The sequence below is a fragment of the Tachypleus tridentatus genome, chromosome 1 (assembly GCF_004210375.1).
Source record: "Tachypleus tridentatus isolate NWPU-2018 chromosome 1, ASM421037v1, whole genome shotgun sequence".
NCBI classification, from domain to species: domain Eukaryota; kingdom Metazoa; phylum Arthropoda; class Merostomata; order Xiphosura; family Limulidae; genus Tachypleus; species Tachypleus tridentatus.
In genome coordinates, this window is record NC_134825.1 from 172,720,881 (window position 1) to 172,743,613 (window position 22,733).

The 22,733-nt window shown below is 33.4% G+C and overlaps 1 protein-coding gene across 1 annotated transcript in view; it reads left to right on the top strand.

Moving 5' to 3' along the window:
• LOC143233635 (protein lev-9-like) overlaps window positions 1-22,733 on the top strand; it is a 76,485-nt gene that overhangs the window by 5,651 nt on the left and 48,101 nt on the right. The window contains exons 2-3 of the mRNA XM_076470078.1: window positions 6,123-6,296; window positions 11,987-12,158. The gene's annotated coding sequence lies outside the window, so the exon portion shown is untranslated. The remainder of the gene's footprint in view (window positions 1-6,122; window positions 6,297-11,986; window positions 12,159-22,733) is intronic.

Sequence of the window (22,733 nt, forward strand, 5' to 3'; positions counted from 1 at the left end):
TGTGGTTCCTTCCTTAAGATGTATTTTTAGAGTCCATTTTCTCTATCCCTGTATGAATAGCATTAACTCACTTTGCTGAAGAACTGTAGTTGACCAGTTGTACAAGTGAAACTGGTTGATAGTTCTTACTGTAGGCCTATCCATCAGATACCAGTATCTTAACCAAGATCATAGACCACTTCCTTCATTCTGTGACTTGGACAACCTAGACTGAGCAAGAGAAGTGTTTTATAATTTTCTTTAATAGTTTAATATTAGCCAGAGTTAAATGTGCATACTTTGGTTGAAGAGGTAGTTTACTTTGAGTGTTGGGTACACTGCAAGATCAACCATGGTTTTAGAGGCTCCTGTATTAGCTATAACTCAGTCCTACTTCTGTAAATGTTTACTAGTACATACCAAGTTCCATCAGCTCTGTGCAACCTGGGTCATCCACCATGTCTTTGGACACAAGTGGTCTAATCCAACCTTTACTCTGTTAGTTTAATAAGACAGAATCTACAGCAAAATATCCTGCTTGGATCTCTCCTGTAAATGCTGCAAAATTGGGTAGGATGGGACATTCCTCCTATTTTATCTGGAAACAAGATATGGTTAGTTTTATTCAAATAATTTGGTATTGTATAGCCATAGTACATATATCATTTGTCCTGCCTAGACTGCTTTTTAGAAGGAGTTACACACTGCGTATAAAAGAGCTTGTAATGACAGCCTGCTTTTTGCTTGTAGTGTGGCTGTGCTGAAATACTGTTTCATGCTTGCCACAGGAGAGCTTGGGCTTGTACTAATGCTTTCTTTAATGTAAGCATCATGGAAGTTTATTCTGGTTGAGATTATACCATTTCAGCTACTACTGTGATCCTTCTCTTTTCTTTTCTTCTGCTTTATTTAAAGTTGCATCTTCAAAGCTTGCTGCACAGATTGTCTTCCTTAAGATTTAAATGCCTTTTAAAACCCATGTTGTTGCATCAGTTCACTTAAGAAACCTTCAACAAATTTATTTGTGGTGATATATTTATGATCCAGAGCTGCTAGATAGAGCTTATGCTTTCCCATGCAGCCATCGCATTTTGTCTGCATAAGCAACCACACTTTCATTTGTCTGCCATTTTAAATCCTTGAACTTTACTTGACAGACATTGGTTTTCTAATGGGTGGAAACAGAGCACATCTCAGCTATAATTGTCTCACCTATTGAGCTGTTACTTGTTAAAATATTTAACCAACTTTAGTTCTGATCTATCTAGATTAAACATCAGATGTTGCACCTTTTGTCACTGAGTCCAACTGTTCCAGGTAATTACCTGCCTGAAGTATGTAACAAAACGAACCAGTTCTTCCTTTGCAGAACTTTGAATCTTGGTAGGGAGGCAGTATTTGTTTCATTTTGGCAATATGGACCTTCAACGCATTAAACAAAACATTTCCAGTGGTTTTTGAGTTAACTCACTATTGAGACCCCCATGATCTTATGGTTACCTAGGTGTATCATTGTCAGAGGCTTGTGGTATCTACTTTTAATTGACAGAGCAATGAGTTGTTGCAGCAAACAAATGAGCCAGCTTCATTCAGTTGTGATTGTAACAGCTTTTTTTGCTAATAGCAAAAGAACAATATCTGAAAACGAGCATCCCTTTGACTGTGACATATTGTAAGATCATGAATTATCATTAATGTCTAATTTCTCGTCTCACACATAAGTCCATCGTATTGAAAATGTGATTTACAAGTTTTTCAAAGTGATAACTTATGCAAGTAGTTCAAGAGAGAGTCGAAATAAACACATGAAGGAAAATAGAGAAATATCTGCAATAACAAATTCTATGGTAATGGCACTAACATTTGTAATTAATTCTCACTTTAGTATTTTCATTAGGCTGATAACCATTGCAATAAAAATCATAGCTCCATATAAATAGGTTTGGTAGCAAATATTATGCACGTTTAACTTTATTCCCAGAAAAGGAAGACCAGACCAAAATGATTCTTGATTGGATAAAAGCATATGTGAAATCTAATTTATACACAAGTAATCAAAAGTTTACAGATAGCACTTATAGTGGAAATATTATATTATTCTTACAGTTTAAAACTTCATTTCAGTATTTCTACAGTTTATTCACACCAAGAGAATATAGTGTTATATAAAACATTCTGTAATGGCATTTTACTTTACATCAATGCATTACTCATATCCTTCTTGGTCATTCCAAAATAAAAACAAGGCAGGAAGTATCCTGATTTGGAGTGCATAAAATATTGTCTTCTTTTACATAGTGTATCTAGTTGTGTAAATGAAAATCGAAATAATACAATTAATAAATTTAACTAAAATGCATAAACATATAAGAATATATAGTTATTCACAAAGTGATAAATTATCAAAATCAAGGCCCTGCATGGCCAGGTGGTTGAGGCACTCAATTTGTAATCTGAGTTGTGAGTCCGAATCCCTGTCACACCAAACATGTTCACCCTTCCAGCTGTGGGGGCTTTATAATGTGACAGTCAATCCCACTATTTGTTAGTAAAAAGAGTAGCCCAAGAGTTGGTGGTGGGTAGTGATGACTAACATCCTTCCTTCTAGTCTTACATTGCTAAATTATGAATGTCTATCCCAGATAGCCCTCGTGTAGCTTTGCAAGAAATTCAAAACAAACCAAACCAATCAAAATCAAGTTAAATATAAACTGAATTAAACCATAAAATAAATCTGTACACAAAATCTGAAGTAAAAACTTAAAGTGACATTAAAACAAAGTATAAAATATGCCAATAATATTTTAATAAACAAACTCAGGGTTATAAACAAAAGGACCAGAAAACTCTAAACGTTGACCTATAAACTTAAAATTATTTAAAGTAAAGTAAATAGGATACATGTGAAATTTAATGTATCTAAATACGTAACATATACTAACTCGAAAATATAGAAACTAAATAAAGCTAAGGGTGAGATAATATGGCCAGAAAGTCATCATTTAAAACATTTAACATATAAATTAAAAACATTCAGTTGAAACAGAACTGAAATCACTCTGAAAGTATCTGCACAATAATAAAGTTTAACAATGAAAGATAAAGTAATGAACTGCAACTTAAGTCAGTGAAATAAGTTGAAAAAACATTTATTGACTAAATTTTAACGTAAATGGAACTTAGTAGTTTTAACTTTTTAATCCAGTCTGCTCCACAGGACTGCCATTATAACTTGCTTTACAGACAGAGTGATTACTACAAAATATCACACTCACATCTAATTATTAAATATTGTTTGATAGCACGAAGTCAGTAGCTTGAAAAGAAATAAGTGCCATTTCTTTTCAGTCAAATGACTTAATACTAGTTAGGAAGCTGATATAGATATTTGAATGATCATCAGAGTGAAAAAAATCACTCTTACATACACTTCCTTTTTTCAGTTCTTCATAAACTGCAAAAAATGTCTTCATCAGCTGACACTGGATTGTAAAATTGAGCCTTTTCAGTTGCTTCTAATTTCTGACACAGGTTTCTAAAGACTTGTTAATGACATAGTGCCTCAACTTATTGATTTGTTCAGTGAGCTTGTACATCTCACGTCACTGCTACATATCTCTGTGAGAGGTGTAAAATGAAATAACTATTAAGCCATACAGAATTAGATTTCATATGTGATAACCTACTCACTGTATTCAAACCTTTCATTATAATTTTGTTTTAGCATCCCTTTTGAAGTCCCCTTGAGGTGGATTCCTGTACATGGTGAGGGGACTTCCCAGAGAAGGTCCTGCACTTTCAGTTTACCTCCTCTGGGATCTAAACATCCAATCATGTCTTTGCTGTGTGTGGTGGCCCATGAAGGGTCAATTGGTTGGTCCATTTTGGCTAGAGTTAACTGAATATCAGTGTTGGGCATTCTCAACAGGTGTTGTGAGCATTGTGTCTGATGCCGATGTTTAGGTATAGTGCTCATGAAACTCTGATGTTGTTTGGCATTGTAGTGCATTTCCTCATAGGGCTTCATGGTGGGTGGGGTCAGTGTCATTATAATAGATACCCCCATTTTTGAAAAATAAATAAAAATGAAATACTTGGAAAAACAGATAATCAGAAAACGACCACAAATCTGTTGTGCAGTCACCATCACAGTCGGATTCTGTACCTTGATTTCTAATTATGCATTCTTTATTCAAGAGATTAGAGGAGCTTTCTGGCTCTTCTAAGTCAGTAAAGAAGTTATGGTCTGGAGACATTTTGGTGGAAAGATCTTCATCACAACATACCAAATTCCTCTTGAAATTGAAGGCAATTGAGGATATACCCATTGAAGTTACTCCCCATGCAACATTGAATTCTTCTTGCTCTTTTAACTGACTATACATTTTAGACATCTTCAAGGTGGTAAATTTTACTGAATAATCATTCTGCCATGGAAGTTGGGCCTGTTTATCAAAAGGATGAAGATTACTCTGTATAATCTTGTATTGTCTGCACAGTGAAGTTGTTGGTTGATGATTTGGCTAATGTTGTTTTGGATCTGAATTAGATAATACAGTATCCATTTCTTTTTTAACTTCTGCTTCAGCATCCAGTTTGTGTTATATTAGTACAGTTTAGCAGATGCTGTATAACCACACTAATGAGAAGAAAAAAATCTTTACAAATAATGAATAAATTCTGTCCCATGTAAAAGAATATCAGTGGGATTAGCAAGTAGTATGAATGAAAGGCTTTTTTATGAAATCTCATTAGATGACTTAAGTAAGCATCCAAATTCCTATGGAGTCCAAACGTTCCCATTTTTTAACACGATATTATAGATTGTTTGTTTGACTCTTCACTGGCCAAAACTGTGGTACACTCAGCAAACACTATGTTCCAGACATTAAGGTGCTTTCCATCCATATGCTGTAAGATGTTGGGAATTAGTCAACCCACTTCCCATCTCTCAACACATGTATGAATTTAAATTTGACCACTGTTTTGAGGGCACATTAAACGTACATATGTATTTATATATATAAAACCATACCAAAATATGCATGTACATCATATACTTAGAAATAAACTGACCAAAATGACCTAGTTTTTATGTATAAGGTTATCAGGGACCACAGGCTCTTGCTTATCTGTATTGAGCACACCCTCATGTGTTTGCTCCATCAGTCTCTCTGAATCACCATTGTGAAATACTGGTTTGGGCACCTGGTACCAATATTGCCATGTATCTGAGGCATTGTTAATGTCCAAAAGAGGCCTGCCTTATTCTTCTGCTCTGTTTTAGCACACATTGGTCAAGGACCTTATCTGGGGTTTCTTGAGAAAGTTTATTTTCTATCGAAAATCACCCTGAATATAAAGCTCCTCTAGGTTTGTCACACATAGCTAAAATGTTTCTTCACTCTAGTGATTAAGTTTTACAATTGGTAATATACAGAGAGTGGACTGTATGAGCAGTGTTGATGATTTCAAACAAATTTTATTTCAACTCTGAAAATATCCATGTTTACTTTTATTGGAAAAACCTTAGTCATGAAACTGTTTGAGAGTCAAAATACTTGATGCTGATAACAGTGTCCTCAGTGAGTAAAGTCTAAACCATTTAAAAACCTAATATATTCATTGGATTATGCAAAAGAGAACATAATATGTATAGCATCATTTATTAAGTGACACATTATGGGACACTATATCTGAGTTGTCTGGGACAAAGTTTTCTAACATCTTGTTTAAAATGTTTCAGATTAACAGTGAATTTAATAATGTTCTGCATTCTTCCATAACTCCCTTCTTTTTAAGAGTAGAAACAGTTGTTACAATCACCCAGAACTTTCATCCCTCAGCAATCTTTATAAAATAACACTAAATATTAATTTGCTATAACATGAGCACAAGTATATGTAAAAGAACTATTTCCTTAGTCAACTAGTAAGCTCTGTAAATTGTGTTATCACTCAGTGACCTCATTTCCTGTTTAATCTTGTTTCTATATATTTTAATATAAAAGTAAAGCAATTCAGAGTATATTAAATTTATAAATATTATAATTAAAAATTAAAATTCAATAGAGAAAATAATGTTTTCTGATGCACCCAGGTATTATTATGAACATTTCAAATAGGATTTTTTTTTTTTTTCAGTGGTGACGTGTGGTGATCCTGGTGATCCCAGAAATGGCAGAAAACTGGATTTTGTGTTTGAATTTCCACGTAGCATAAGATTTGAATGCAATAAAGGTTATCAACTTGTTGGTAAAAAAGAACTGTTTTGCCTTCCAAATGGTCAATGGAGTAGTTCAGTTCCAAGATGTGAAAGTAAGATTATTTTCATCTCAGTATATATTTTATTTTATTGTGTTAAATAGAATGTGATTTTTATGTGTTTTACCAAAATTAGATCTGATTTGGGTTTAAAGCATTGTTTGAAGTGGGCCAGAATGCCATCATGCTTCTGTTCAAGATATTCCAAAGCCATCCCTCTTTGTTTTATAATAATAAAGAATACACATGATGATAAAAAAGTAGGCTTAATATAATTTCCAAGCCTCAAACTGGGACAGTTTTCAGTTTATATTATAGGTACTAACACTGGTATAATAAAAAAGTGCTTTCATAGCCTAACTCCCCTTAAACTTTAATGCTGCCACAAAAAAAGGAATACTGGTAGTTTATATCTTAACATCTATTTAAATTCAGCAAGGCAAGGAACATCAAAATTTCATTAATTTTTCACTGAACACTTTTTTTTACCATTCATATATTTCATTTGAATGAATTTTCTTTAAAAATCTTTATTAGTTTTTATTTTTTCAAAGAACTCACTGCAACTCAAGTCAATATTGAGTTTACAATGCAACAGTCCTTTTAGTGTTGATTCATTCATTAGATCTTTTTTCTTGAGACAAAATGCTATTCATCACCAAAAATACTCTTTCAACAGGGGCAGAATTGCCTGGTAAACAAACAAATGTACTCCATAACTTACCTGAGATTAGGTACAGAAATACTTTGATCTTTGAAATGGTTGAAAAGTTCCATTTTTCTTTACGACCTATTTCTTTTGTTTTCCACTGGCCACATTTTGATGACCAGAAGGATTTAACAAGAACAACTTTATCAAATAGATCATTAACATTGATTTCAGCCTTTCCAAGTGTTTCATTCATTTTGTTCAGCAGCTGCTTCTCTGTCAGGCTACTCGAAAACACTGTTTTTTATCCAAACAAAGTATTCCCCACCACCAAAACTGTTTTCCTACAGCTCAGTATAAGACAGGCATCAATCGTAAAAACTGGTAAATTCCTTTCTAATCAGTGGCAGCACCAGGATATTTTCGTTGGGGGGCCTGATGGGGGGCTGAGGTAAACTGTGGAGGGGCTTTCCAAAATGCCATCAATGTGAAGTATAGATGGTAAAATATAATAATGTAAATACCAAGATACATTTCAGAAAGCTGTGCTATTCTGAACTGCGTTTTCAATGCAGTTTTCATTGGAAACTCATACTCTGATTAATAATTCATTATTACAAATTAGAAATAATCTGTTTATGAAAATATGCATATATGTAAAAGAGGAAGCTCACCTAAATTCCACCCAAGGTAATACATAATAATAAAGAAAATCAAGATTAGCTTAGATTGAACATTTAATATACCATTAAGAGTAAAGCTACAAATCAAAAGAAATATAACATAAAGGCATAGTTTACATAGCAGAAACGAATTATCCCATGTGAAGTTAATACACTCTGAGGAAAAGTAAGGTCACTATCAGGCTAAGTATTTTTCATCATGTTGTGTTTATAGTCAATATTACTTCAAAACAATGCGCCTGTTCTGGTGATTGGCAGCAAATGTGTCTATAACAGTATCAATATCGAGTTGTTTTGCTCTCCTGGAATTTACTGATATGACAGCAAGGTTGCTGGTGCAGTTGTTACCACTGCTATTGCACAAGTATGTCTTGAGAAGCTTCAGACATGAGAAACTTCTCTCACAGGCAGCTGAAGTGACAGGCAGAGTCACAGCGATGCATACAAGTTTGTGGAGATCCATGAAGGCATCCTTGTATGGCTCCAGCATGGTTGCAAGCTCCAATGGTGTGGATACTTCCTGCTCCTTGTCTTTCTTCCTGGCAATTAGCCAGTTCAACTGGTGGACCTCCACTGCAAGGTTATCCTCTGCCACACCATAATTTGCTGCTATTCCTAAGAGTGCTTGCTTGTCTAGAAATGTAAAGTGTTTGGGGTTCAATGCAGTTGCACCCATCAGAACACTGCAAGTATCAAAGGAGAATCTTCTATTCAGCTCTTTGAGCATCCTGTCTATGATGGCATAGAAGGTGTGTCTCCTGGCATCTGGTGTTGGTTCATCTCTTTGGCTAGTACTAGATGTGATATTGTTCTTATTATCATAAGTGTGACAAGCACCTGTTACAATAATGTAACAACTACATTACATTAAATTAGGCACTTCTAAATAGCCCAAAAGAATTGTTTAGAAATATTATTTTGTCAGTTAACATGTAAAGGTTTTATCTAATCATAAGTATAACATTAAATTTGATTGTAAGTCACAATTTTAAGTGTATGCCACAATCATCAGTACAATGCAAAATGATCTCACAGAGGACACAACACCGGCTATATGCTTCATAGTTTTGACCTATACATAATACACTTATACATGCATGCTATGTTTTACTTTTCAATAAAAGATAAATGAAATTAATGGGTAAATACCTGTGAAACCTTTAGTTTATCAAGTAAAATCCCTGATGATCAGTTGTAACTTGAAATCAACGTGGTTGTCTAATCTTCGTCAAAGCTCAAGATAGGATGGCATTACACAGGGAGCAGCAATACAGCGCATGAGTTTCAGTGCATTGAGTACGTTGTTATGGGACCATGACACATACTTCTGTCTTAATGAAGATGTTGAGTTCTACAGATCTATGTCTCTTTGATGTTAATTGTTAAGCAACAACGATGTTTGTGTTTTCCATATTTTATGAATATATGTAGGTAACAATATTTGCTGGGTAAGGGGGGCTTGTTTTATTTTGGGGGGCTCAACCCCCAAAGCCTCCCCCCTAAATCAAATCTACCTGGCATCCTCCTTGTTTAGCTTACTGAATATATTTTTTACACCAAGGTGAATAAAATTGTTATCTCATCTTTCTCCCAGGTTGGTTTTCAACTTATTATGTTCTGCAACAATATCACTTGCAGTTGCTCTTGTTTTCAACGTGGCTAAAATAATTTTGTTGAACGAGCACATGAACAAACCATAGATACATTTCTCCACATTTATTCTCAAAAAATCTTTTAATGAACAGTGGGCACTGTTCTTGTGAACAAATATATGACTTCAGTCTTTCATAAATTTGGAGAATTCTCTCGACAGCTGGTAACAAAGACAGAAATCACATATTTTCATATTGGAGTACCTTCTTTTACTCAATTTCTACAAGCTCACAGAATCCTTTTAGGTGTATAACATGCACAGTGTAAATATAGAAATACTTGTAAATTATGACCACCAAGCTTTTCACTTCAGTAGGAAGGACATCAACTGCAGTTTGGAGACAGTTATGTACAATATGAGCACCACTACCAACACCCACAATATTTCTGCCAAGTTCCTTCTTCAATCGACTATATACATTGTTTTTTTCCCTTTCTCCAAAATTTGTGTTGCAGTTGTCACCACGATAAGCAACAATTTTTTTGATAAGTCATTTTTTTTTAAAGTGGACATCAAGCAATTTGTCAAAATTTTTTATGTCATTGCAGGAACTGACTGAAAGCCTAAAAGTTTTTACATTAACTATTTTGTAATTTTGTGTGTAATTTTGGCATCTTTTTAGTTTAAAGCATCTGATATAATCCTTAAAGAGCAATCCCTATACCTTTCACAGATATAAATGACTTCAATGTACCAGTGACCATTTTTATATATATGTTTATGCTTTTGAACAAAAACATGTATTCAGTTACTGTTGTATCCAAATTCTTTATCTGTTTAATGTATCTTTATAAATTAAAAAGTCTTTTCATTTTCCATTATTCTCCTCTTCAAATTTGTTAGCTGTGGATATCACATAAGTAGTTTGGCTGGTTTCTATATAATGACTGAAATAGCCATAATTTTATCCTCCCATAATTGGTATATAATATATCTTTGTTCAAATATATTCATATAATGTTATAAGTTTGCATTCCACTTTTGTGTGTAGTTATAACATTCCCATTAACCATATGTTAACATATGCTAATACTTTTACTCAGATAAAGGCAACATATTACAACCTTTGACCTTGAATCTCAAGCCAGCAGATTTATGTTTCTGTGTAGGTTTATTGGAAAGTAACCTATTCAAAAGACAATACAAAAATACCTATACAGCTGCCATGTCTTAAGTTAAATTGTGTGTGAACCATTGTTTGGAGTGTGTAACCTGGAAATGTGTAGAGTATCTGAATTCCTTTGTTTTATTTAAATCACATGTTTCTATAAGTCAGTCTCTTGCTCTTGATTCTCCTGGTGTTGGTTTTCTTCTTTTAAACGCCAGCAGTCAGACAACACAGAACAAGAAACCCAGTCAGTTTATGCAAAAAATATAGTGTTTGTATTCAATAAATAATTTTTGTGTGATTGTTTTCCTTCAGGATGTTCAACTTTTCCTTTGGAAATCAATGAACCTGAACAACACATTTCTCAATCAAAGTTTTTTTACTTTTTTAAGTACTGGCTCAATATTGCTTTGTAAGCATTTAGGTTAATTTCTACTTTTGATAAAATACATATTTTAGGCTAAATCTTGAAACTGTTGTTTCAAGTTTCTTTAGATTAATGTCTTTCTTTATGTACGTACTTGTTTCATTTATACTTTTACCTTCATTATTCCTTAACATTAGACAGGCCAAAAAATTTGTTTCTAAATAGTTTTCTATATTTTCAGAATATATTACCTATTCACTTCTAGTATATCTTCATCACTAACGGCTAAAAGTGCAGAAAACATGTATTAGTTGTTCATAAAGAAATATGTAACAAATATAAGTTTCTTATAAAAATGTTTTCACAAACAGTTGATAGCAGTGTTTTTTTACAAGAAAAAGTGTAGCAAGTACATTGTTTGCACAAGGAATCAACTCAGGAATATATGGAGTCCTCTTTCTTAAATACTGAACTTGAATAACTTGCTAATGTAATGTGTTTGTCAGACAACTTTCCTATTTCCAAGATAAGTGATGTGCATCTCTATTTTAAAATAGCAGCTTTGAATGCAGTGGTTGTGTACAATATGATGTAGTTAAAACTTGTAGAGCTGAATTAAAATTGACCTGATTTTACTATTTCATAAACGAATTGTGTGGACAATATTTTTACCAAACTGTCATAATGAATTTTACAGAAAAATAAACTGTGTTAGTTGAAATTTATTTGATTCCTGTCAAAGTAAATGTGTCTCTTAATGTTACCATTTTCACGAATAAAAATAAAAAATGGAGGTAAATTAACAGTTCCATCAACAATCTTAACAGTCTCAATCAGATTTCCTTTAACTCTTTTTTTTTCAAGAGAAAATAATCCTTTCTAACAATTCCATGTTCCTTCTGAGATTAGGAGCCCATAATTGAACACAAAATTCCAAATTGGCCAATTTCCAGTGATTTTTACAATGATCTCTTTAGACCTGCATATAGTATTTCTCTAGATACAATCTAAAATCCTATTTGCCCTGCCACTAGCAACAAGATACTGCTTAGGTGGCTTAAGAAACTGATTAACATAACACCAGTGTTTTTTTCTTTCATAACACTTTTGAGGCTATTCCAATCAAAATGTTCTCATTACTTTGTAAGATGTCTACTTGTGGAGATGTTCTTTAAAAATTGTTACAGTTTCTTTATTTATAAATTTTAATGAAACTTAGACTGCTTATTCCTTTATACCATTTCACAACTTATAGTATAATAAAAGAAATATTGGTATTGCAGTTAAAAAATGTCCACAGCCATCATCCCCTAAAGATGGAAGTGTATCTTTTCTGGTATAACTTACGATTCTGTGATCAGATATTACTGTGAAAAGGATTTTCACTGAGTGGATTAAAGGAAAGAAGGTGCTTAGAAGATGGAACCTGGAGTGGTGAAGAACCATTTTGTGTTGGTATGTTTTGTCTTTTTATATCTTTATTTGGTGAGCTTATTTCAATTCCCATGAGAAATACACAACCAATATTTCAAGAGTTAAAAATGGGAAGTAGAAAGAAGGAAAATATGTTTATTTTAACCTATTACAAATACAATAAAAAAACTCCAGAAGAGAAAGGTTTAATTCGATACTTTGACTTCTGCCTTTATCAAAGGCTGACTGTTTACTGGGATTGTATTGTCTTTATGGTAACATAAGATTTCTGGCATCTAGTCTGTGCTTAAACACATTAATTCACAAAAATACATTTCAGTCTTGTTTTTTTTATTGTTTTTAGCTATTCTTTGATTTATTTATGAACTAAAGTTAATTTAACAATTCCTGAAATACTCTATGTCAGTTGTATACTTCTTTAAAATGCTTTACAAAATTACAGGCCTATTCAAATACCATCAGAACAAGTACTTTTTTATCAGTTTTTTTTATGATAAGTAGATAAACCTAAAATACATGTTTGTGTAAAGAAAACTGACTTACTGGTTTGTCAGTTGTTCTGAGTGATGAATCAGTTAATTTAATATTGTAATTAATAATGTATATGATATGAAAATAAAGAAATAATACAGTGTTTAATAATTCCTACCCTAATTTTGACTTGTAGGGATTTATACTTCACCAGTGTAATCCAGTTTGTACTGTAACGGTTATTCTCAAACAATTTGATAATATAGACAGCTTCTCAACCAATACAATGTCTGCCATATCTTATTGAATCTGATGAGCCCTGGTGTTCAGCAGAAAATCTTACTGGCACTGGATATAGCAGATATGGTGTGGTAGACATATTATTCTCTTCTCTACTTTCACTTAGTGGTTCTCCATTAATAATTAATTATTGCCTTAAAAGAAAAAAACGTTTTGAAATATTTATGTGTGCTGTATGTTACATGGCTTGAGTAAAGTTGTAAAATAAAACTTTGATTGTGCAGTGTGCAGATCTGGTACCTTTGTTTTCAAAATAAAACCCAAAACTCGAATGCTTTCAAATAGTTGAAGAAGAAGAATCAACTGTTCTAAAGTGCTTGAGTTTTGGGTCTAGTTTTGAAAATATTACAACTTTTGTTGGTGATTCTATGTACTAACTATTTAACCTGAGTTGGTATATTTGTTGATATAGTTTGACATTATTAAATGTCTCTCCAGTAATGTAACTTGAATCATCTGAGCATATCAATGTATGATGCCTTTAATACATATATAGACAGTCACTCATTTAGCATTAATTCATTTTCAGTATACAAACAGGGGGCAGTTGGGTTATCAAATTTTATTTAGAAAAAAACCTAAAGGAGCTCACAGATTCTTCATAAAAATAGCAACATACAGGTGGCTCTTGGTGTCATATTTGGGCATAACCCTGCATTGAATACTTTCTATTGTTGCAATACACCTTATTTCTATGTGCCCTTCACTGTAAGGGGTGGCTCCCAAACGTTTTCACCAATGACACCTAACCCACTGACCCTGTTGCCACATGCAACATATTTTTGCAGAAGTTTTTGAATGTTATTAATTATTCTTCATTTTGTGAAATTTTCACAACAACTGTAACATGCCATAACACACAGTTTGCCATAAGGCGTCTTCCTTACCAAACATTTATCACCAGATACTTTATGAATAGCCAAGGATTTTGTCAGTATCTTAGTTTTTAAGGTTTGTGTTTAAATGTTATTGTGTGGATATAAATAATAGTATTTTAATATATATTTTTATTATTAATCGACACATTTTTAAAGATTAAATATACATCAGAATATTTAAAAAACAAAAGCTTATTTTGCTCTGAGATTAGAGGCCTGGTTTTGAAAAGGATATTAATGTGCTAGTTATGATTATTTAATTATGTTATATGTTCATTAAAATAACATAAAATTTTCTCAAGGGCCTTATATTATTATTAACTTTCTTTTTTTTTCTTACTTTATAAGTGTAAAAACGTGAACACAAAACCTATACAAATAGGACATTAATTTTTCTTAGCTTCAAACATGAAAATTAAAGTAGACAGATGTGAACACAATCTACATCAGAGCAATATTCATTTTCAATATTATTAATAATAAACCATGCATTTTGAATAACAAATACTTTGTTAAAACTTTGCTAGGATCATGATCAGATAGCAGATACATTAATTTTCCATTTTTTGTTTTGTCAACTACACATTCTTAATGTATTTTAAAGTTTTTTTAAATTTTGGTAAGGACAATGTCATTCAGATATTTTACATTTTTAAACATTAGTTTATATGAAAGATGTTCTTGGTTGTCATGATATTGATACTGTTGTCCAATAACATCTATAGTATTTCATATTATGGTTTATATAAATTCTAATTGCTAGACCTAACTGAAAAACATTTACAGTTCAAATACGTTTTCACTGTAACATAGTAGACAGGTGTGAATGAAAACTATACTAATACAACATTTGTTTTTGAAAAGTTTAAAGAAACTTATTTTAAGGTGAGAACTTGCATCAACATGAAATGCCACATAGTTATAACGTGGTAGAAGTCTAGTTGTTCACCAATCTCTCCCTTCATTTACTGAAATATGTCTTACTAAAAACAGTTACCTTTATTTAAGTTCTTATTTCTAAATCTAATCAAGGTTATGTTCTAAATTCTGTTTATGAGGTTATTTGTTTCATACTTTAACTAGTAGGTTGAGGAATTGTTTACAGCTATTACATAAAGCAGAGATACTAGTGGATTATTATGGTCCAACATATTTTAATTGGTTAGATACAGCAAGAAGGTTATTTGTGAATGTGATTTTGATGCTTTCAAGCAAATTCATTTCTATTGTGAGTGAGCTGAGACTTCTTTCCTTCCTACATTCAACTAGTCATGTAATTTATCTCTAGCATATGTTCAAGTGACACGTATTTTAGGTTAAGTTCTACTAAGTACAGTATGTATTTATGTAGCTTTCCTTCTTGTTTTAATAAAGATATCCATGTATTTAAATTTTGTAATAACACAGTATTCAAACTACATTGTGATTAGTAATTTGATAATAAAGCATTTTATTTCTAACTGAAACTCTGCCATTGTATCTTGCTTCTCCCATTTTACTGCTACAAATTTCTGTAGTTGTCTTTCCAAATATTTCTGGTGGCCCAGTTGGTAGAGTACTCATCTCAGAACACTGTTTTGAGCTGGAAGTTCTTTTAACATGGCTGTTTCAGATTGTTATAAGTTTATAACTGTGAAGAATAACTATTCTTAGTGAAAAGGCAAGTTTAAAATTGGGTTTTCAATGTTTCATAATCATGAACCATGGTAGTGGTTCATAATAGGGGTCTTATGTAAACAAGTTTATTTCTACATTTAACAATTTTCTTTTTTTTAAGATACAAATGTGTGCATTAACTATATTAAATTATATTATTGGCAGTAGAAGTAATTTCTGGATCAGAGAAAAAAAACAACAAAAATATAGTGATATTGAAGACATGACAAGAATCTCCAAACATTTTGGCATAAATTAAACTGGTGTTTTCTTTCATATTTCTTCGATTAAAGCTGTAGACTCAGAGATGTTGAGAGTTTACAGCACCCCCCCAACATAAATAAATTACAAAAAAGGCAAGGCTCAGCTTTTTATAAACTTTTAGTGCATATCTGGTGCTTCTAATTCATATAGGTTTTGAAGAATATTTAGTATTGTATAATTAATTGTTCTGAATTATTCTGGAGACAAAGTCCAATTTATTACTTGATTCATCACTGCTAAAATCTGACAGCATGTAGACTATAATGTTGTACACGACTTTTTAAATACTTCTCTATTTGAAATAGAAAATTTATGTTGAATATTATGTCAGAATTTTCTGTTTTGTTAAAGAAACAAATAATGAATAATTTATCAAACTATATTTTAGAATTAATGTACTACAATTGTCAAAAATAAGGTTTACAAAATGAAATATGAAAAGCATACAAACGATATATGCCACTTTTTTATTCAGTTTATTTGACAAAATTATTTTCTCACTCCATATTTAGTAATAGTTAATAATAAATTATCATGAACCATGGTAGGTAGTGGTTAAAAATAGGGATCCTCTTTTATATTTTTATTATTATTCAATATTGTTCCATCAGCTTACTTCAGAAATAGCTGTGAGTATTTTAATAAAATCTGGACAATATTTGTCAGTACACCATTGTGTAGGGTAGTTTTCAAGTTTATTTGACTACTTAGCAAATAACAGCAGCTGTACAACCAGCTTGTGGTTTATATGGAGTCTCATAATTTAGTATGTCAATAAGTATGTGGCTGCATACAGACTTTGAATATAATTTAATGTTTATGTGGCAGGCATGATGATACATACCATAATAATTATTAACTTACTGTTGCAACTGTATTGATATTGATGTTGCATATCGCTTGTCTGTATATAGGTTTCCTGCCCTTTATGACACGATACTACTGGTAGGATCACAGTCCCCCCCATCGCCTAGTGATAGATTGAAGCCATGTTACACAAACATCTAGATCTAGCCTGTCTCCCATTATGTACATCTTTAAACCATGTTACACAAACATCTAGGTCTAGCCTGTCTCCCATTATGTACATCTTTAAACCATGTTACACAAACATCTAGATCTAGCCTGTCTCCCATTATGTACATCTTTAAACCATGTTACACAAACATCTAGGTCTAGCCTGTCTCCCATTATGTACATCTTTAAACCATATTACACAAACATCTAGATCTAGCCTGTCTCCCATAATGTACATCTTTAAACCATGTTACACAAACATCTAGATCTGGCCTGTCTCCCCATAATGTACATCTTTAAACCATGTTACACAAACATCTAGATCTAGCCTGTCTCCCATAATATGTACATCTTTAAACCATGTTACACAAACATCTAGATCTAGCCTGCCATAATGTACATCTTTAAACCATGTTCCTCCCATTGTTATGTACATATCTGGGTCTAGCCTGTCTCCCATTAATGTACATCTTTAAACCATGTTACACAAACATCTAGATCTAGCCTGTCTCCCATTATGTACATCTTTAAACCATGTTACACAAACATCTAGATCTAGCCTGTCTCCCATAATGTACATCTTTAAACCATAACAGGCTTCGCCATGTTACACAAACATCTAGATCTGGCCTGTCTCCCATAATGTACATCTTTAAACCATGTTACACAAACATCTAGATCTATCTGGCCTGTCTTTAAACCATGTACATCTAGATTCGTATATGTCTTTAAACCATGTTACACAAACATCTAGGTCTAGCCTGTCTCCCATAATGTACATCTTTAAACCATGTTACACAAACATCTAGGATCTGGCCGCCAATGCTCCCATAATGTGTCCATCCCATCTTTTAAGCCATGTTACACAAACATCTGGATCTGGCCTGTCTCCCATGATGTGTACATCTTTAAACCATGTTACACAAACATCTAGATCTAGCCTGTCTCCCATGATGTACATCTTTAAACCATCTTACACAAACATCTAGATCACAATGTACATCTGTCTCCCATATATGTACATCTTTAAACCATGTTACACAAACATCTAGATCTAGCCTGTCTCCCATAATGTACATCTTTAAACCATGTTACACAAATCATCTAGGTCTAGCCTGTCTCCCATAATGTACATCTTTAAACCATGTTACACAAACATCTAGATCTAGCTTAATCCCATAATGTACATCTTTAAACCATAATTACACAAACATCTAGATCTGTTGTGCCTGTCTCCCATAATGTACATCTTTAAACCATGTTACACAAACATCTAGATCTAGCCTGTCTCCCATAATGTACATCTTTAAAACCATGTTACACAAACATCTAGATCTAGCCTGTCTCCCATAATGTACATCTTTAAACCATGTTACACAAACATCTATCTAGGCAATGATCTTTAAACCATGCCTGATCTAGCCTGTCTCCCCATAATGTACATCTTTAAACCATATTACACAAACATCTAGATCTAGCATCTGAATCTGGCCTGTCTCCCATATATGTGCATCTTTAAACCATGTTACACATCTATCTGGCTTGTACTCCCATGTACATCTTTAAACCATGTTACACAAACATCTAGGGTCTATTGCAATGTCCCCACTCCCACGTACATTTTAAAACCATTACACAAACATCTAGGTCTAGCCTGTCTCCCATTAGTGTTGCATCTTTTCTGTTGAGCCATGTTGCACAAACATCACAGATCTAGCCTGTCTCCCATAATGTACATCTTTAAACCATGTTACACAAACATCTAGATCTGGCCTGTCTCCCATAATGTACATCTTTTAAACCATGTTACACAAACATCTAGATCTAGCCTGTCTCCCATTATGTACATCTTTAAACCATGTTACACAAACATCTAGATCTAGCCTGTCTCCCATAATGTACATCTTTAAACCATGTTACACAAACATCTAGATCTAGCCTGTCTCCCCATAATGTACATCTTTAAACCATGTTACACAAACATCTAGATCTGGCCTGTCTCCCATAATGTACATCTTTAAACCATGTTACACAAACATCTAGATCTAGCCTGTCTCCCATTATGTACATCTTTAAACCATGTTACACAAACATCTAGATCTAGCCTGTCTCCCATAATGTACATCTTTAAACCATATTACACAAACATCTGGGTCTAGCCTGTCTCCCATAGTATGTACATCTTTTAAACCATGTTACAGAAACATCTAGATCTAGCCTGTCTCCCATTATGTACATCTTTAAACCATGTTACACAAACATCTAGATCTGGCCTGTCTCCCATAATGTACATCTTTAAACCATGTTACACAAACATCTAGATCTAGCTTGTCTCCCATAATTACACAAACATCTTTAAACCATGTTACACAAACATCTAGGTCTAGCCTGTCTCCCATAATGTACATCTTTAAACCATGTTACACAAACATCTAGATCTAGCCTGTCTCCCATAATGTGCATCTTTAAACCATGTTACACAAACATCTAGATCTAGCCTGTCTCCCATAATGTACATCTTTAAACCATGTTACACAAACATCTAGATCTAGCCTGTCTCCCATTATGTACATCTTTAAACCATGTTACACAAACATCTAGATCTAGCCTGTCTCCCATAATGTACATCTCTTAAACCATATTACACAAACATCTGTCTAGCCTGTCTCCCATAATGTACATCTTTAAACCATGTTACACAAACATCTAGATCTAGCCTGTCTCCCCATAATGTACATCTTTAAACCATGTTACACAAACATCTAGATCTAGCCTGTCTCCCATAATGTACATCTTTAAACCATGTTACACTAGATCTAGCCTGTCTCCATAATAATGTGTACATCTTTAAACATGTTACACAAACATCTAGATCTGGCCTGTCTCCCCATAATGTACATCTTTAAACCATGTTACACAAACATCTAGGTCTAGCCTGTCTCCCATAATGTACATCTTTAAACCATGTTACACAAACATCTAGATCTAGCTCTGTCTCCCATAATGTACATCTTTAAACCATGTTACACAAACATCTAGATCTAGCCTGTCTCTCCCATAATGTACATCTTTAAACCATGTTACACAAACATCTAGATCTAGCCTGTCTCCCATAATGTACATCTTTAAACCATGTTACACAAACATCTAGATCTAGCCTGTCTCCCATAATGTACATCTTTAAACCATGTTACACAAACATCTAGATCTAGCCTTGTCTCCCTCCATAATGTACATCTTTAAACCATGTTACACAAACATCTAGATCTAGCATCTGTCTCCCCATAATGTACATCTTTAAACCATATTACACAAACATCTAGATCTAGCCTGTCTCCCATAATGTACATCTTTAAACCATGTTACACAAACATCTAGATCTAGCCTGTCTCCCATAATGTACATCTTTAAACCATGTTACACAAACATCTAGATCTAGCCTGTCTCCCATAATGTACATCTTTTAAACCATGTTACACAAACATCTAGATCTAGCCTGTCTCCCATTATGTACATCTTTAAACCATGTTACACAAACATCTAGATCTAGCCTGTCTCCCATAATGTACATCTTTAAACCATATTACACAAACATCTAGGTCTAGCCTGTCTCCCATAATGTACATCTTTAAACCATGTTACACAAACATCTAGATCTGGCCTGTCTCCATAATGTACATCTTTAAACCATGTTACACAAACATCTAGATCTAGCCTGTCTCCCATAATGTACATCTTTAAACCATGTTACACAAACATCTAGATCTAGCCTGTCTCCCATAATGTACATCTTTAAACCATGTTACACAAACATCTAGATCTAGCCTGTCTCCCCATAATGTACATCTTTAAACCATGTTACACAAACATCTAGATCTAGCCTGTCTCCCATAATGTACATCTTTTAAACCATATTACACAAACATCTAGATCTAGCCTGTCTCCCATAATGTACATCTTTAAACCATGTTACACAAACATCTAGATCTAGCCTGTCTCCCATAATGTACATCTTTAAACCATATTACACAAACATCTAGGATCTAGCCTGTCTCCCCATAATGTACATCTTTAAACCATGTTACAGAAACATCTAGATCTAGCCTGTCTCCCATAATGTACATCTTTAAACCATGTTACACAAACATCTAGATCTGGCCTGTCTCCCATAATGTACATCTTTAAACCATGTTACACAAACATCTAGATCTAGCCTGTCTCCCATTATGTACATCTTTAAACCATGTTACACAAACATCTAGATCTAGCCTGTCTCCCCATAATGTACATCTTTAAACCATGTTACACAAACATCTAGATCTAGCCTGTCTCCCATAATGTACATCTTTAAACCATGTTACACAAACATCTAGGTCTAGCCTGTCTCCCATAATGTACATCTTTAAACCATGTTACACAAACATCTAGATCAAGCCTGTCTCCCCATAATGTACATCTTTAAACCATGTTACACAAACATCTAGATCTGTACCTGTCTCCCCATAATGTACATCTTTAAACCATGTTACACAAACATCTAGATCTAGCCAATGTCTCCCCATAATGTACATCTTTTAAACCATGTTACACAAACATCTAGATTCTGGCCTGTCTCCCATAATAATGTACATCTTTAAACCATGTTTACACAAACATCTAGATCTAGCCTGTCTCCCATAAACCATGTACATCTTTAAACCATGTTACACAAACATCTAGATTCTAGCCTGTCTCCCATAATAATGTACATCTTTAAACCATATGTTACACAAACATCTAGATCTAGCCATAATGTCTCCCATTACACAAACATGTACATAATGTACATCTTTAAACCATGTTACACAAACATCTAGATCTAGCCTGTCTCCCATAATGTACATCTTTAAACCATGTTACACAAACATCTAGATCTAGCTTGTCTCCCATAATGTACATCTTTAAACCATGTTACACAAACATCTAGATCTAGCCTGTCTCCCATTATGTACATCTTTAAACCATGTTACACAAACATCTAGATCTAGCCTGTCTCCCATAATGTACATCTTTAAACCATATTACACAAACATCTAGATCTAGCCTGTCTCCCATAATGTACATCTTTAAACCATATTACACAAACATCTAGGATCTAGCTTGTCTCCCCATAATGTACATCTTTAAACCATGTTACACAAACATCAAGGTCTAGCCTGTCTCCCATAATGTACATCTTTAAACCATGTTACACAAACATCTAGATCTAGCCTGTCTCCCATTATGTACATCTTTAAACCATATTACACAAACATCTAGGTTCTGGCCTGTCTCCCCATAATGTACATCTTTAAACCATGTTACACAAAACATCTAGATCTGGCCTGTCTCCCCATAATGTACATCTTTAAACCATGTTACACAAACATCTAGATCTAGCCTGTCTCCCATTATGTACATCTTTAAACCATGTTACACAAACATCTAGATCTAGCTTGTCTCCCATAATGTACATCTTTAAACCATGTTACACAAACATCTAGGTCTAGCCTGTCTCCCATAATGTACATCTTTAAACCATGTTACACAAACATCTAGATCTAGCCTGTCTCCCATAATGTACATCTTTAAACCATGTTACACAAACATCTAGATCTAGCCTGTCTCCCATAATGTACATCTTTAAACCATGTTACACAAACATCTAGATCTAGCCTGTCTCCCATAATGTACATCTTTAAACCATGTTACACAAACATCTAGATCTAGCCTGTCTCCCATAATGTACATCTTTAAACCATGTTACACAAACATCTAGATCTAGCCTGTCTCCCATAATGTACATCTTTAAACCATATTACACAAACATCTAGATCTAGCCTGTCTCCCATAATGTACATCTTTAAACCATATTACACAAACATCTAGGTCTGGCCTGTCTCCCATAATGTACATCTTTAAACCATGTTACACAAACATCTAGATCTAGCCTGTCTCCCATAATGTACATCTTTAAACCATGTTACACAAA